Source organism: Sturnus vulgaris, chromosome 2 (assembly GCF_052056855.1).
Source record: "Sturnus vulgaris isolate bStuVul1 chromosome 2, bStuVul1.hap1, whole genome shotgun sequence".
Lineage (NCBI taxonomy): Eukaryota > Metazoa > Chordata > Aves > Passeriformes > Sturnidae > Sturnus > Sturnus vulgaris.
In genome coordinates, this window is record NC_142244.1 from 22,645,141 (window position 1) to 22,662,445 (window position 17,305).

Consider the following 17,305-nt stretch of genomic DNA (forward strand, 5'->3'; position numbering starts at 1 on the left):
TTTTCACAGGTTACGGAGACTCTTGTATGACAGGGACTCGGTGATGATCTCAACTTCTGGCTCCCCTGCTGGTTGTGAGGGGCCCCCTTCTTGACCCTTATTATCTAGGTGCCTTGTTTTCATCTTAGACTTCCTAGTTTCCACAGGGGCAACTGCTGCTGGCTGTGAGTGCCCTTGCAGTTCAGCTGGAACCTGGACAGATGTAACATCTGTGGGTCCCACTGCTGCACCATCAGAGTCTCCCTCTTTAAGGCAGGGGGAGGGTTTCTCACCAGCTGGGGAGAGGTACTCCTTCAGCATCTGGCCCATCTCACGTATCTCCTTTGCTAGCACCCCCACCCATTCTGGGTGGTTCCTTTCCGAGGTGGGCTGTGGAGCAGGGTCAAACTCTGGGGTAATATCCCTAGTCTCTGGGACAGGATCAGGCTCTGGGGTAACCTCCCTAGTCTCTGGGACAGGATCGGGCTCTGGGGTAAACTCCCTAGTCTCTTGGGCAGGATCAGGCTCTGGGGTAACATCACTAATCCCTGGAGTAGGTATCAGGGTTGTTATCCAAGACAATCTCCCCTTATCTCTGAATGTTAGATAGAACAGGTTGAACAGGGATATAAGCAACACTAGCCACAATATAATGTCATTAACATTTAAAGTGGATTGGAACCCCTTGAAGACTGGTGGGGTGAACTTCAAAAACCCTGTGATGGGTTGAGAAAAAATTTCACCTGCTGCCACTTCCTCACAGTAAGTACCATTATTGAAGTAGCCCCAGAAACACACACTTAGAGTGCGATAGCTCTGAATCCATGTGGCCATCTTCCAGAGAAAATTAAAAATCCATGAATTCCTCAACTGATCAACCCACATAATAAACTGGATAATAGCCACAGTAACCTTGGTTATGAAACTCATGTTTAAAAAAGGGCTTGCAAATGGGAGAGATATAGCAGTGACCACATGGAGGCCAATCCAGGGTAAGCTGGACAGCATGGTGTCACCTACCACAAGCTTGGGTAATTTAAGAACTGTTATCCCCTTTTCTACCCCTCTCTCAATGCCCTCAGGCAATGCCCCACGTTGGGCGCCAAAAGCTGTCTTGGTTTGAAAGACAGGTATGGTCTAAGAAAAGGCAAGAGCCTATTTTCTGCGATGCAGAGTGCAACCCCCCTCCCTTTTAATTATTTTAGGTCCAATTCAGACACCTTCAGGCAGGAGATATGGGGATAAGAATAACAGTTCTTTACTGGTATCTAACAAGGCAGAAAACAACAACAGCTATAAAAATTGGCAACAGAACAGTCTAGCTCTGCTCCAGTCCCTTCTGGCCGCAGGCCGTCTCCCTGTGCTGTTACCGGTGCTGTGGGGGCAGGGCAGGTCCCGCGCAGTTGAAGAGGGCTGGGTGATGGCGGCCGCGGCCCAGGGGTGAGAGGGGATGGGGAAAGTGACTCCCCCTCACGGTGTCGGTTGTGGTTCTCAGCAGAGTGTCCGGAGGTAGTAGGGTGAGCTGGGAGAGCAGCAGAGCGATGTCCAAAGGCGGGGAGCGTGGATCTCAGTGCTGGGATGGCAGGGGAAGATGCCAGAGCAGAGCCCAGGTTGTCTTCCCACTCCACGAGCCAAGCGAGAGAGAGAGCCCAGCTCCAGACCCCCCCCCCCCGTCCCACCTTTCCTTTTCCGGTTCCCCCCCTTCCCCCTCCACCCACCCCCGTACGAGAGAACATTATCTGTCGTTTTAAGGTGTAGCCACAATTACTTAGCATAACAATGGGAGAAAATTCCACTGAAAGAAAAGGGCATAATTCAACCTCCAACAGTACTTCAGTGGTGCAAGGAATTTTGTTATGTACTTGGTAATATTTCTTTGAATTTTTTCAGAAGTAACATAGTAGAACTTGCTGTTAAGTAACCCAACAGCTTCTGAAAGCATCCTCTAAGTCATGGATTTTCATTTGGCTTGTCACCTTAGAAATAGGAAGTGGTTAGCCACCCTTGCCAGAAGTAATCTTCATGTTTAGTCAGTGTAATAATGGTCTAATGAAAAAAAGTAAATTTATCATATTTTTGTGACTTTTTTCCCTTCTAAATTTTAAAGCTAAAAAAATCATTTGCATAGAGAGATAAAAACTCTAAGGGAACAGCTTGGAAAAAACCCTCCCTTACTCCAAGTTTTGGTGTTGCCTTCCACATCAACTCCCGTTCAAACTGAGTATTAGACACCACTGAATCAAGACAGTTTCATGGCTAATTCACATGGAGCTCCAATTCTGCATACAGCATTCACTTTCTCTTTGGGAGTGCAGTGAACCAAAGAACAGAATAATAGAGAATCAACTCCACTGTCAGTCTCATGCAGTCAAACTAACTTTGTCTTTTTTCCTCATGTTACACGTTTGTTCATCATATTTTTTTTCAGTTTATGAAATAAGTCTATGCTGTGATGTGGATGTACATACAAAATTGTTGGAAAAAATACATAAAACTAGTATATGGATGGACTACAGTATGATCTTGCTTACAGATTAGAGGATTCTCCTCACCAGATCTTATCTGGAAATGACTGAGATTTACTGTACATGTAAAGAATCCACTAAATAGTAGGTAAGCAAGTGTAAACAATTTACACTAATTGAAATTCATATGTAGTACTTAGGAGATTTTTAATTAGCTCCCTCATTATATAAAGCAATAATAAAGACAAGAGCATAGCAGATTGCAACATTTTCCAAGACTCAGGAATGCTTTGGAATGAGGATTTTTGCTCTGTTCTTAGGCCTAAAACTTAGTAGTACTTTAACAACAGATGTGACAGAGTTTCTGTGTCAGTTTGCTCATTATGTGATGATATGTAAGATTTATCAATATCTTGTTTCTGGGGTTATCATAAAGTATTAAAAATGTTCATTATGCAACCAGACATTCCCAGGTATGAAAATCAATCTGATTGTTAGGTTCTGACAACCAGAGGTAGTGAAACTCACAGTTATTGACCCTTGGAAATGACAAAATTCTGTAAAAAGGTGTTTCCACTTGGAAACAGAAAAGAAGTAAAACTTTCTATACAACTGATTTTTTTTTTTTTTTTTTTCATTTTAAGGGGGGGAAAAAGTTTAGATATTTTGTTTATTTAAAACACATACCAGTTTCTCTGGGAATTTTATTTCTAGTGATTTTCCAGGCTCCATCCAAGAATTTAAGAATAGTAGTTACCGCTTGGTATGGAGAGTGGATTTGGTAAACCATGACCCTACCACCTTGAGCAAGGGTTCTTTGGGCTTTCCAGCTCCTAAAAAAAGTCTTGTGTTCGTACAGTTGCTTTGGAGATGTGCAATGATATTTGCTTCCCTTTGGATCAGGAACCCCAAAGCCTTCCCAATCTGAAATGACAGAACACATGGTCTGTCCTGGGGCCAGGCCACACAGCTCCTGCATGGTCTGCAGATCCAGATATTTGGGTTCCTGGAGGAGTCACTGTTTTCCCTGCTGGCCTCATGGCCGGGGCAGCAGAAGCTGTAAGAAACCAGATTAAAATTAGTTGCCAGCACTTCTCTCCTTGATAGAGCATATCCCTCTGACATCCTGATGCTCTGTGGTGTCCTTTTGAAGTCTTGGGACATCCTCAGCTTGCAGAAGTTTTGTGGGAACCTATTGGATTTCTCATGAAGTCTCCTGAGGGTTTGTTTGGCCAGGAGGAACGAACAGGGCCCAGAATCAGGACAAGCTCTTGGGACCTGTGAAACTCCTACACTGAATATTTGTCTGAGGGGATCACAGTTCTCTTTGTTAGGAGAGATGTGCCAAGCTGTAACTACAGTTTTGGGATGGTGCAGCTTTGGGTTATTGTGCAAATCTCTGTTAGACCATCCTCAGGACAACTCTGCCAGCACTGCCCAGCTGAGCAGCAGGCCCTTAGCATTTGTCTCTCTATGCTGAATTATTGAAGAGTGTTGCTAGAGAACAGGCTCACAGAGCTCCTGAATTTCAGTGCTCACTGATTCTCTGTGCATTTGTATTGAAGGAGGAAGCTCCTCCATTTACTTCATAAGCCTTGCAAATGCTTCCCTTGCTTGGAGCTGCTTTGGGTGAAAGATCCCCAGGTGACTCAAACAACAGAACTAGAGGTCTCTTGTACCTCTGGAACTTACAGCAGCTCACAGCAAACCCATTTGGTTCTAACATTGTTCTTTGATTTAGTGCACTCTGCTAATCAATTGGTAATATGATGAAATGAAGAAAAATGGTGGCAGTCATGAATTGAAAATGAGAGAATAACAAGTTATCTTAGCAGTGATTGCATAAATAAACTTGGAGGAGAGGTTTATGTACCTCTGGCAAACAGTTGAAATGAGTATTTCAAATGATACCTGTCTTTGTGCTCAGTAGAAAGCATCTTCTGGTTCAGAGGGGAGTGGGAATTGTTTCCAGTCTCCTGATATGAGGTGGGCATGTGCATGACACAAGGCAAGCACAGACTGAATTTCTGACCTTGCATACAGCATCCAACCTTCTCCACTGTGAAAAGGATAAGGATTGTGAAGATAGCTATAGAACCACTATTGACATCTTTAGTGTTCCAGCCTTTGGCTACTATTCCTGTTATTTGCCTGGTGACCACAGAGGCTATTCTAGTGTGAAAAGTAACTTAGTTTTATTACCAAATATAGTGGTATTGAGATGATCTAGACTGAGAGGCCTAGCATGTGATGTTGTCTCCTTACAGAGTGGTTCTATCCTGAACACCTTCAAAACTAGATTTTCCTCTCAGTTCTAATGGGTACCGGCAGAGGAAACAAGAAGGGAAGTTAACTGAGATCCTTGTTACCTGAAGTGTGGCTTAGGAAAATGCCCAGAGGAGTTTATGAAGCACAGGAGAAGCTGAGTGTTTGGCATTTCAGTTCACCCAGAGAGTGATTGTGTAGGGAGGCCAGTTTTGAGCCTGAAGTTGGGTTTAGGTCCTCCACTGAGGTCCAAAAGTATTGGCCTGGATAGATGGGTGGCTACCTTTGGGTGGCCTAAAGCACTCCTTTCATATTGAACACTTGGACAGATGTTTTCACAACTCCCTGTTGCTACTCCTCTACAGATAGTATGGGAGTAATACAGACTTCTTGTTTTTTAGCCATATATCAGTTCCTTGGTCACTAGCAGAATTCGTCATGATTTCAGATGTAGATTATGTAGTGACAATTGTTATGAAGGATCCTTTTGCATCACTAGCAGTAGTCCAAGATGTTTTAAAGTCTAAATCATTCATGATCAGTGTGCAGCATGCTCGGGTACATTCTGTGTTTTCCTCCTCATATTACATGTGAGATCTACTGCTGTTTCAGTGGAAAACTCCCCTGCTGAATTGTTAACAAAAAGCAAAACTGTACTTCTGATGACACAAGGACCATTTGTATTGTGTACTTGAGCAGAATTTTGCTTACATTCATCTTAGCAAGTAAAGTTAGTAGAGAATTCTTTCTGGTGTAATAATGGCTTTGTAGAGACCCTCATGAAAGGACTGTGCAACTCTGCATCCCAGAGAAATACAGGAGACCCAAATAGTCACTGTGCCTGCCCTAGCAAGGCTAAGCTTCACTGCTATTTCAAGTGATGGAGTATGCCTGCATCCATCTCTTTGGGTGCTCGGACTTTCTTCTTGAGACCTTTTAATTTAAAATCAGTTAGACAAATGTTTTCAGAGTTAAAAACAAAGTGATTAAACGGATAATTTTGTAATCTGTGAGTTTAAACTGCAGGCATATGTCCATTAGCTAAATTGAAAGTTAATAGCACATTTTTCCTGCATCAAAGAATCTGGCCTACAGTAAGGAGGGACATTCCTTTGCCTGTCTGGAAGAGGTTTATAACAGGATTACTGCTAACTCTGTAACTCTGTCTGGTTTGATCCAAGGCCAGGAAAGAGATGGAGCAGCTCACGTAAAAATGCAGTCTCATGCAGTATTATTTCATTCTTGACAGTTTTTGCCTTCTTGTCTTACCTAGCTGTATGTGGAGGATCACTGACTCCACTCTGACTGTACCAGCTTGTATTTGGAGTCTTGGAAGAAGGATGTTATGAATCTTGTGCAGTACTGTTTGCCTGACCCCCCAGGAGCAGAAGCAGAAAGGCAGTAATTCATACAGTGCTGAATAAATCCATGAGAGACCTTGGCAGAGAAAAGGAGCTAAAGGTTAGTTGATCTGAACAATCTCAAATTAACATATACCACCTGCATGTGCCTCCCTCCCCCATCAGATTTGAATCAGCTCTTTTAAAGCCTAGAAATGCTTTCCAGTAACCTACTTTATCAACAAAACAAATAATTCCTATGGGAATAAACAGCCAAAGCAACCATGATTTTTGTCAGTCAAAACTACTGGGCCAAGTTCTCCATGTCCTCCATCTGTATTGTGTTAAATTACTGCTGGCATCAAAAGGAATAATTTTGCTTGAGTCGAAGAATAATGATGGCATGGTGCTGCTGGACTGAGTGAGTGTGTCTGGATCTGTTTATTACTTGACTGTGAGAGGATCAGCAATACTTGTCTTGTCACATCAGTGAGAAAGGAGCCATGACTTGTGTTTGCCATATGAAAAAGTCACACCAAATGAGTAGCCAGAAGGCACCCTAAAATCACAGCTGAACTGTCAGACAAGAATTAGAAAAATAAATAGGACTGCATGATTTGTCTGTGTGATCTCTCACATTTTAAAAAGAGGATCTGGCAGCATTTTTAAGAATATTAGGAGAATTAGAAGACGTGAGTTTTTGTCTGAGTTCACTATACTCTGGAAAGCTCTCACCAGCTCCCCTCCTCCTTCAGTGCTGCCTGTGAGGATGGCTCTGTGGGTAAGAAGAGCCAGATGGCAGCAAGTTGATGGGGATAGCCGGGCAGAAAGGGAGCCTTTATGGAGCCCTTGGAATAGGCAATGCTACTTCTAGCTGAAGTACAGGATAGGGCTTCTTTTGTTTATTTTGGAACATTGAGGGTAGGTAGGTACTGTCCACAGCAAATTTAATCTGAAGTAATAGAAAAGAGAGGGGAGAAACTCTAGCATAAGGCTGCAAACTTCTAGTAAACAGAAGTAATGCTCTACTCCAAGCGTCTATCTCATGGTGGGCTTAGACTACAGTAGGGCAGACTGCCCATCCCTCTTTTGATGCTGTTCTATATATAAAGAGAATTTAGGTTTCCCAAAGGATCTTAGTAAATTTAGCAGCTTTTTCAAAGTTGTAAGGAAATAGGTGTAACTTAGTTGATTAATAAAATAAATGCTTTCAATTAACTCCTAGAATTGCAAACTTCCTTTTAGGGTCTTCTTTCTTATTTTGTTTACTTAGTTCTCTAAACTAATTATGTTACAGCCAGTTCAAAGCAGCCATGTATTTTCTGAAAAGTACAACAGGTGGCTTGGTGGCAGATGGTCATAAATAATCTTTTACTGTATTATGTTAGGTTTTAAACATGCAGCTAAATTGTCTTCTGTCTCCTTTCTGTGTCTTCCTGTCTGCTCTTTCTGTGAAGATGGTGTCTGTGGGTTTTTCTGAGGGCAGTGCTTGGTGGATATCATGATGTTGTGAACACTGAAGCAAGCAAGATAATTTCCACCATTGTTATCTGAGTAAAAACGAGGTTTTGTTGGACCTTCCCCCAACCACCTTTTGTTCATTGTGGCTTCCCTATTCTGTGTTTTCCCCTCCATTAGCCCCATTTCTCCAGCCCACAACTTTGTCATACATGTAAATGTCAAGTGGCTTTAAAAATGAATCAGAACACAATTTCTGTAACCCTGGGGTATCTAATTTTCTACATCTCTGTATTTGCCCTCTAAAATGCTCTCTGTAATTACTTGGTATGGGCTAAGTTGGACTAATTACTAGCACATAAGTGTAAAGTGAATTACTGGAACTTATTCTGTTCCTCAGCCAGATTTCAGACTTCTCTCATTTTTTTCCTTAGTTGTAACAGCTAATATGTTTAGTACTTCATCCCACACCATATTATCATCAATGCCAGGATTTATGGGGTTTCCAAGAGTACTCATTTCTCATTTAGTCTCAAATTAGATCAAAATGCAAACTTTTAAAAACAAATTTTATTTAATTTCCCAGGAAATTAGTCTTTGTCATTTATTTCACTTTCAAACATTTAAGGATATTTTATATTAAAAGTTATATTATCTATAAATGTTATATTAAGTTATAAAAACACAATAAAATTTAAAGGTAAATATTATTTTAGAATTTAGATATGAATTATAAATACAAATGTAGACAGATGAAACAACTAAACTTTTCAGGATTTTTGTGGGATTTACTATTCATATTGCCAACTCAATAGTTTGCCAAGGTAAAAATGGATTTTCAAAATGTTTTGGTTTATCTGAGACTTTTTTTAAATTCAGCAAAATCTCAACTATCAAATGTCATCTTCATGAGCAGGATTTCTTACTGGAGTGAAAGAATTTTGTGATTTTGGTTTATTCAATGAGCTTGGATTTACTCAAAGGGTTCTGTAGGCTCGGAGAGCTCAAATCCCATTTTTCCATCTAATTAGCAATGGCCAATATGATAGTCACACCCCTCCTCACATGAGGTGGTTTACAGCTGGATGGCTCTGCATCTCATGTTAATTCCCAGAAAACACAAGCAGAGGTGTAGGGTTGAATGGAGCCCATGTTTCTTCAGAAACTTCCTTGCTGCCTAGTGATGTACAGTTTCAAGTAGTTTGTGTGCACATGGTGAGTTGCTGTTTTTTGCTGTATTTGGTGCCTTGTTTAGTCACTTGCTGGAGGTTTGTTCTGTCACTTATGAGTGGGTTTAAGAGTGACTGTGGCACTCAGAGTGCTATTAGGATTGGATATAAGGTCAGGAATATGTGTGGCCTTTGGAGCTGGCTTAGGGAGAGATCATGGCCCTAAGGGTACATGTGGGGAAGCCTTTGTAGCTGGGCCAGAGAGTGGGAATAGGGTGCTAATAGAGCCTTATGAATCCATCTGGAAGATAATATGGTCTTGGGACAAGTATGAGGAGTGGGCATGGTCTCTGGAAAAATGTAGTTTTTGATGCATTTGTCTAGCCCTTTGTGTGCGTTGGGAATGACATATACTGCTCTGCTGGAAGGTCTTTTTTTTGGACCTGTCATCTGATATTTCCATGGCAACTTGCTCCCACTGGAGATCAGTCCTCACATAGTTCTTGTGGTGAGCTGGGTAAGGAACCTGCAGAAGAGAAGTGAGGCCAGGCTGCCATTGCACTTTTGATTCCTAATCCAAGATTTGCTGTAAGTGCTTTAATGAGACCTTTTAAATACATTTGTCATCACACACTCCCTACAAAATCAGACAGCAATATTAACTGTTCATACACTGAGCATAACTATAATTATATTATCAGTATATATAATTATGGTCATGTGCAGTATCTAAACAGTTGGTGTTGCTGCACGCAACTGTGAACTACTCTGTGAGGTCTCATATACAGAAAATAGCTGGAGAAGTGTTGGTGAAAGGGTAACTAAGCTAAAGGATAAAAGTATCTGGCAAAAAGCGTTATTTGTGCTTAGGAAACAAGTATGTTTGTGGAGAAGCACTAAGTACTTCTTAAGTAGGAACATCTCGAAATGTTCTCTGAAGGACAGACCAATGTCTACACAGAATGAAATCTGTGATCCTTTTTCTCCAAGTGTATAAACTGCAGTAGTTTTATTTTTGGTGCCAACTTCCAGCATCGTACAGCACCTATAACTTATGTATGCGCAGCAGCTCAGCTCCAAAAAGGAAAGTTGATTTGTCTTGAGGTAGGTATCCAAAAAGAGAAGCCATCCCCTCCTCTCCCTGGGGTGCAGTTTTCAAAAGAATGAAGTGTAACTGTCAGAAGACCAACAGCTATGTTCTGAGTGCTGGGGAAGTAATGGTGATCCAAATTACTATTCCTCTCTTCCCCATACAGGTGTGCTCTGCAGAGAGAACGCACTATGGCAGAGATGACAGTCTGGGCACCTCTTACCAAGAAACTCAGAGTATCTGTGGACATGTTCTCAGCTCACACTGCAGGAATCAGCCTTCTAAGAGAAACTAGAAAATTGCATGAACACCAAGGTCTACGCCTATAATTTATTTTCTTTCCTTTTTCCCTCCTGTCAATAACTTTCCTGAATTTTTTGTCTTTTACTCTTTATCTGTCTCCCACACTCCTTTCTCACTACTGTTCTTCCCTGTTGTTCCCTTTCCATTTCTTCTTTTCATGACAGAACCAATCCAACTCCCCTCTTTTAACTCCTTGCAATTACTTTCCCACTTAAAAGCTATTGCTGCCTGCTGTGCCTTTAACACTGGCTTTTTAGAAAAAAACAAACTTGCCTCCAACAGCAAATTCCTTGAAAAGTATCCTCACAACATAGTCTCCCCATGTTTTTTTGTCTCTTTTTCACTTAATTTTTGGCAAAATCTCTCTTCTTTAGCGTGTTAGTCAACAGAACTATTAGCTACCTTGGTTACACTCCTAAGTCTTGTTACCTCTGCATAGCCCCAGTACTTAGCAACAAAAAACCCTCAGGGTATTTTTCTACAGACTTTCTCCTGCACCTCTCTCCCCACATGACAATGTTTATAGTGAATTATCCCTCCCCTAAACCAAAATTATTTGGCTCTGAAAAACTACTAACAATACTGCAAGCAAGGAAGATCAGCTATAGAACTACTTAGGAAAGCACTGTGAATAAGCAGCAGCAAAAACAGTGGCAGTAACCTCAGAGTGCAAGGATCATGTCACAAAAAGTTAGAGGTGTCCTTTGGTTTGGCTTTCCCATGTTGTGTGAATGTGTATTTTTTTGTGCTCTAATCTAAGTCTATACAAAAGGTTTTTTTCCTGTTTGTTGTTATGCATATCACATGAGAGCTTCAGCAGCAGGTGTGGTCTGTGGATTTGGGGCTCTATCACCACTGTGAATAGCAGGCAATGGTGGTCTGAAGGTATTAACTGTACAAAGTCAGGAATAAGACTTTGCTATATAAACCACTTGTACCCATTTGTCTTGAATGCTGTTTTTGTTTCCAAAACCAACAAATTTTGTGTATTCTCACATCTATAACACATGTAGCAGTAAGATAATGTTATGAATTATGTTCTATTTTTTCCAATTTATCAAGCAACAAGATTAAATTTAATAGTAAGTTTTTAATAGTAACAAAATGAATACAATCAAAGTATTGGAGATGACAATTAAAGTATTGGAGATGAAACAATTAAAGTGCATATATTTAAGAATATACAAAATTTGGCAGTAAGTAATTTAGTATAATTGAGGTTCGTATAAAGCGTAAGCAAAACCGACCGGGGATGGGCCCCCCTCCGACTGGGGATACGGGGAGTGGCTCACCATTCCTCACGTATCAAAGCATCCAGGCTAACAATCCCACTTATATACTGTAGGCTACAGAAGTTTCTAGAAAGCTCCTCCTAGTTTCTATTCCTAAAAACTACGTAACTATATTGCACGGCGCATGCTCTACTAATGGGTTAGGGGGTCTCTCATCCTTTTGAGGGTCTTATTTCTGATGAAGGCTCGTCGTCTTCCTCAATGACCGAGGTGTGACCTGCAGGTAGCGCAGGCGCACTGTGTGACTGAGCAGATGTTTTCCATAACATGACTTTAATTAAGTCCTATGCTTGGAATCATCCCATTTTGGCCCATTTCAAGGTTGAAGCTCTATTTCTAGATGCTGCTTATCAGACCTACGTCCTTTTACTATTCTTATTAGACTTTTTTCCAACCTTTTTCTTCGACTCCCAACATCTGGAAGATGTCCTTTGTCCTGTCTCACCCATCTCCCCCCCTCACTCTGTAACAACTGTTTTCTACTGATCTAAATACAATTTTGTTAATATAGTTACAACTTAATTAGCACGAATCACATTTATCACAATAAGATTCCAACAAAGAGGTAAGATACATTGTCAGAAAGCAGACAGACTGACAAATGAGGTCACTAGAAGATTAGGTCTATATAGACAAGAAAATGGTAAATTAGAGGTGAAACACAGGTGTGCAAGACAAAAAGGGGAAGACTGTATCTGAAACTGGCTTGGGAATCTTCATAAAATGCCATTAACCCATGCAACTCATTGCCATAAGGCATCAATGACATCAAAAGACATTATATAGATAGCTTCCAGATGTCATAGTTACAGGAAAGAAAAAAGAGTTTCCTGTGGTGCAGGAACTCTTCTTGCATTAAGTTGGAAGCCCACCACTAAGGTGAATATTTCATTAGGCAAGTTATGCAGAATTTCTTGCTATTTTGATCAGAGGAATCAGCTCTGTGTGAGAATGAATTCTAAACTCACCAAGTTGCAGGTGCAATGTGATTGGGAATTCCTGTCTTCCTATTGGACTGGAAATTTGCATGTACATGTGTACAGTGGTTGTGGTGTGAGTTTTACTGCTCGTGGCTTATGTATTAAGGCAGAAGAGAAAGTGGTAAAAATGAGCTTCATTTAATCGAGTTTATGTACTGTTGTTAATTTTTTAAGATCCTGGTTTTGGCAAAAAAGGAAGTGAAGTAGTGGACACTGGGCGTATGTAGAAGATTTAAATTCTGGTGACAAACAATTGTCTTTCCTGTTCATTATTTGTTGGTAGCCAACATGTGAAGGCATTTCCTATTCAAATCTTCTTGTGGCTGAAGTTGTCTGAAATACATTTTATTTTAGCCAGTTTTAATTTAGCTACTTTACTGCTTACTGTGCTGTCTACATTTTGAATGTGGTACATAAAGGGCCCCACAGAAGCACAAGATGGCACTTTCTGCCCAACAAACAACTGATAAGGTGACACATCAAAGGAAAGGCCACTTTTATTTATGGGAAAAAGATACCCCAATCATAATGGCCGTGTGTGCCAGTGGTTACTCTCTCCAGTACCTTTAGAAGCAGCTCTAGGAGAAGTACCACCCATCCCTTCTGTGGGGTGGAGCTTGTCCAAAGTTTAGTGCTTTCTCCTGACTCCAGCGAGCCCTGGCTGATAGCACAGTGTGTTTGGGCTGGCTGAGGGAAAGCACAGAAGATGTGTTCTCTCTTGCAGAACATAACCATCACCACAAGCCACCTCATGAATCATGCTTTTGAATAGGGGCTCTGTTAAGCAGCCACAGAGAAGTCTGTGGGCTTTGAAGCAAAACACTTTTTAAGAGTTTGCAAATAAATTAATGTGATTCCAGACTGTTGTCTGAAGTCCTGAGAGGTCTTAATTGGTTTTTGAGATGGAAAATCCCACCCAGCTACAGTTCTACTACAACCTATAGCTGTAACCATAAAGCTTTTTCCAGGGTTTTCTGGGTGATAACAGTTTCTTATGTCTCTAGTTTAAAAAACACATTTTTGTAACTTGCATTCACTACGAGTACTCACAATAGGGAGGAATCAGCCAATTGGAGTTTAAAGAGTGAAGTTTACACCTGCTATTTTTCTCCAATTGGATGATTTTTCATTTTAAAAGTTTAATCTGAGCCTATTAACAATATGCCTCAGAGTAAGTTTTTTATAATCATATAATAAACTGTATCCAGTAAGTAATTCACACTTCACTTTTTTCTAGTATAATAAAAATACTGAAATAGAGATCTGCAATATTTTGCCAGATTAGTTACTTAACTCGGTATTATTATAACTGACAAAGTCTCCCTCATGAGAGATAGTGATGCTAGAAAGCCTTTATAAATCAAATTGGAACCAGACAGCACTTCATGAAAAGCACCCCAAGGAGAGTACCAGGTGGATTTATTCACAGCATGGTAATTCCTGTTCAAGGTTCATTTATCGGTAGGTTTTGATTCTGGAGGTTGATTGGAGCCCTAACAATAATTTTCTTCTCACATTGCACAGAGAGGCACTGGGAAATTATCACTTGAGGGGTTTTGTGTGAGTCAATATTGTTCCACTGGGAAATACCAGAGTGACTTGTAATGGTTTCAGAGCAGTGGGCATGCTAGAGCTGACAACATGGAGGATGTTAAACAGCAGAGGGTGGGAAATAAGTAGGTGTTTTCCCAACTGAGAAGCCTATAAAAACCTTGTCTTGAACATGTATCCACTTGTGTGCATTCATGTTCCTGTGTGCTCTTACTGTCACTCTTTTCAACACCAATATCTCAGAGCGACTCAAAGTCTCAGTGCTTAGTCTTATAGCAATAATGGCTCTTGAGAAAACTGTAGCCCCAGAGTGGAATCGAAAGGCTCAGAAACCCAGAGGCAACAAAAAAGTTAACAGATTTGTTTCAGGTGTTAGTTTCTAAATAGCTTTTGAGGTGTGTTTTCCTTGAGTTTTTAAGGACTTACTGCCAGAAATATTCAATGTGATATGCAATACTCAGCCCAAATCAAATGACAGACACTGCACAAAAATGAACAATAAATCACTAGGAGGGCAGGACATAAGCTTGTACTTCTGGAGTCCTTCCCTTGTGCCTTGGTGACAGAACCAGCCACTTCCTTTGCATAACACACATGTAATAATTTGGTCTAGACTCTTGTTCTAAGTCACACAGATGGGAAGGAAAACCACAACTTTTCCAGGAAGGAGCCTATTGTGCACCCTCACTTTTCTGTTGCTCCTTTAAAAGATCTAAGAGTAGAGACATATGTAGGCCTTGAATCAGAACATGGTCTGCAAATATCTCAAATGAGCCTCGCCAAGTTAAAAGGTTCATTTAAATTACAATCCCATACTTGGTTTGGAATAGTTATTTACTGTTTCATACAACAGTAAATGGGAGGGAAGGTAAACCATGACATAACAGTAGAATACTTTTTATATCTTCTGTGCAGTATCTGTAGGAGTTGTCTTGGTAGATCTTTTCTTCTCAGATCATCTAACCAAACTGAAAGTTGTAGGTAGGTAGATAGATAGCAAAAGGTGGTAAAAGACAGACAGAAATAGCTCTCAGCAGGAGAAAGGGCCATTGTAGCCATGGACACTCAAGCACTAAGGGCAGTCAGAGGTGCTCTTGGAACAGGCCAGGTGTCACTGCAGGAAGGCTCTTAGAATTACCTGCTCCCTGGAACATGCAAGAGTGATGGTGCTGACCACAGAACACTCTTTAGAGAGCTTTGTAATGCTGTGCATATCGTGCCCAGCTAAAATTTGTGTTCCGAATTACACTGACAAACATCTGCAGATGAGTAATTTCAGATGTTTTCAGTTTGTTCATACCCACGTCTTTGCTAGTGGAAGAGCACAGTTGAGGGCTTCCAGGTTTATGGCACTCTTTTATGCTTCTTTTCCTAAGGTGAAGAGAGACTTTGTGCACATGCAGTGCAGAGATGAAAACTCGAGGGAGCAAGGGAGATGCTAAAAGACTATGATTTATTAGGGACTTAATGGCAGTTACCTCATACCACTTTCTGCTGAAATGATTCCTTTTCTATTTTTACCCTCTTCACCTTTTCCTGTATTCACTTGCCATAGAATTTGAATTAACATCTTCTGTAGCAAATCCCCATAGTTTGGGTTAAGTAATGAATTAATTTGCAACTTAGAATAAGCTTTAGCTTTCCAAAATGCATGCACTGCATTTTTCCACAGGAATGAGAGAAGAAAATATTTGTATTTGCTAAATTAATGTGTCTTACATGTTAGGTCATGCACCAAAGTTTGGCAGAATAGCATCACTGATGTGCAGAGGTATCCAGTCCTCCTCCATTTACTTCTTCCCATGAAGGGTCTCAAGCAATCTGTTAAAATAGGTGATCTGCTGATGGAAACCTTCAGCATAAAGCAAAGCGCAAAAGGAAGTCAGAAGTTACATAAAAAAACAAGCCAAAACAAAACCAAAAAACTCCAAAAATCAAGGAATATCCCCAGCTCGGGGCTAGGGGTTGAATGATGTGTTAGCAGTTTCCAGGAAAGCTGATGGTCATTGTAAACCTTTAACTTCCTGGTTCCTTAATTGTAAATAAGTAGTGAAAAGAATACAGCAGCAGCTCTGTAATGTCATTGCCTAGGAAGAATTATTGCTTTTGTGCAAAAATGCCAGTATGCCCAAAGGGGTGGGGAATTGCCCTGTCTGCTTCTGTTGAAGTGAGAGAAAGTGTGAATACTTACACAGGCTGAAGGTTTATCCACTATGCTCTCTGCTGCCTTTCCTCTGTGCCAAAGACACAAACAGAGTGCATCTCTTAAGTCTCTGTGGAAACTTAAGTGGTGTGGGACAGGAAAGATACAGTTGATTTGTTTCAAATATTGCTGCACACTGATCTGCCCATGTGTATTTGGAGAATCCTTTGTGGCAAAGTGATGCACAGATGTTACAAAAGGAGTCAAAGAAAATTGGCTGCAATTTAGCAAAGGTTGAGCAAGAAGGGAAATGATGACCATGAGTCCCATTGCTCTCTATCTGTCTTGGAGAAGAAATGTTGGGCAGCTAGGAGTTGGGAGAACATCAGTCCAACCACAGCCCCAAACGTCTGAATGTACCTTAGACCCTAAGCCTAATCTTTTGTGATTTTTGTAAGTGTTTTGCTGTTTTATAGGTGTTTCCTAAGGATAGTGGAAAGACCAAGACTATGGTTCTTACTTGCCTCCAACACAAGAGCAGCACTCTGGCTCTTAATTTTGTACTTTCCTTTTGTGTTTGATCGTCTGAAAAGGAGGTTTAATCATGTTTTCAATTCTTTCTTTTGAGACCCTTAGGGAAAAGTGCTAGGAGGAACAGTGCTATTACAGATAAGCTTCCACATTATCCACAGCTAGAGTTGACAAAAATAGCACAGAACTGGAACCACAGCAAGGGCTGGGGTAAGGAACAGTAAGGGAAAGTCGGAGAAGTTCCTGGAGTTTAATGTTGGACTAGGAAGAGATACTGAGAGCCCTGATCACCAATAGTAATTAGCTATCAAGGACTGTACAAGGATCTCTACAGATCTGGCAAGGTATAACAAACAAGTAGTAATTGCTAAGTAGGATGATTCACTCTTAAAAATTATTAATCATTCTATGAATTTTGATGAGGATGAACAGATATAATGTATTAATTGCTATGTGATGATTAATATATCCTCAGGTTGTGGGAGTCCTAATTAAAAAAAATTATATTCACTTTAGTAAGATTCATTCCAGGATATGATACTATTAAGTGTGAGCGTAGGCATTAAAATTGTGCCTGCAAAAAGCATGTTAGATAGTTTGGGTCCTGGATGAATTTGGTCTGTCAGAGTTGATGATATTCATCTGCAAGCATTTACCTTCAAATTGCTTTTATAAGGGACCTGGTCTTGTAGCTTACGAATACTCTGGTGATGCTGAAGGGAACAGAAGTGTTTCCGTT

At 40.7% G+C, this 17,305-nt stretch overlaps 1 long non-coding RNA gene across 1 annotated transcript in view; it reads left to right on the plus strand.

Moving 5' to 3' along the window:
- Window positions 1-17,305, plus strand: part of LOC148224677 (uncharacterized) — a 122,843-nt gene that overhangs the window by 63,391 nt on the left and 42,147 nt on the right. The window contains exon 2 of the long non-coding RNA XR_015801185.1: window positions 9,933-10,081. This is a non-coding gene — a long non-coding RNA (uncharacterized LOC148224677). The remainder of the gene's footprint in view (window positions 1-9,932; window positions 10,082-17,305) is intronic.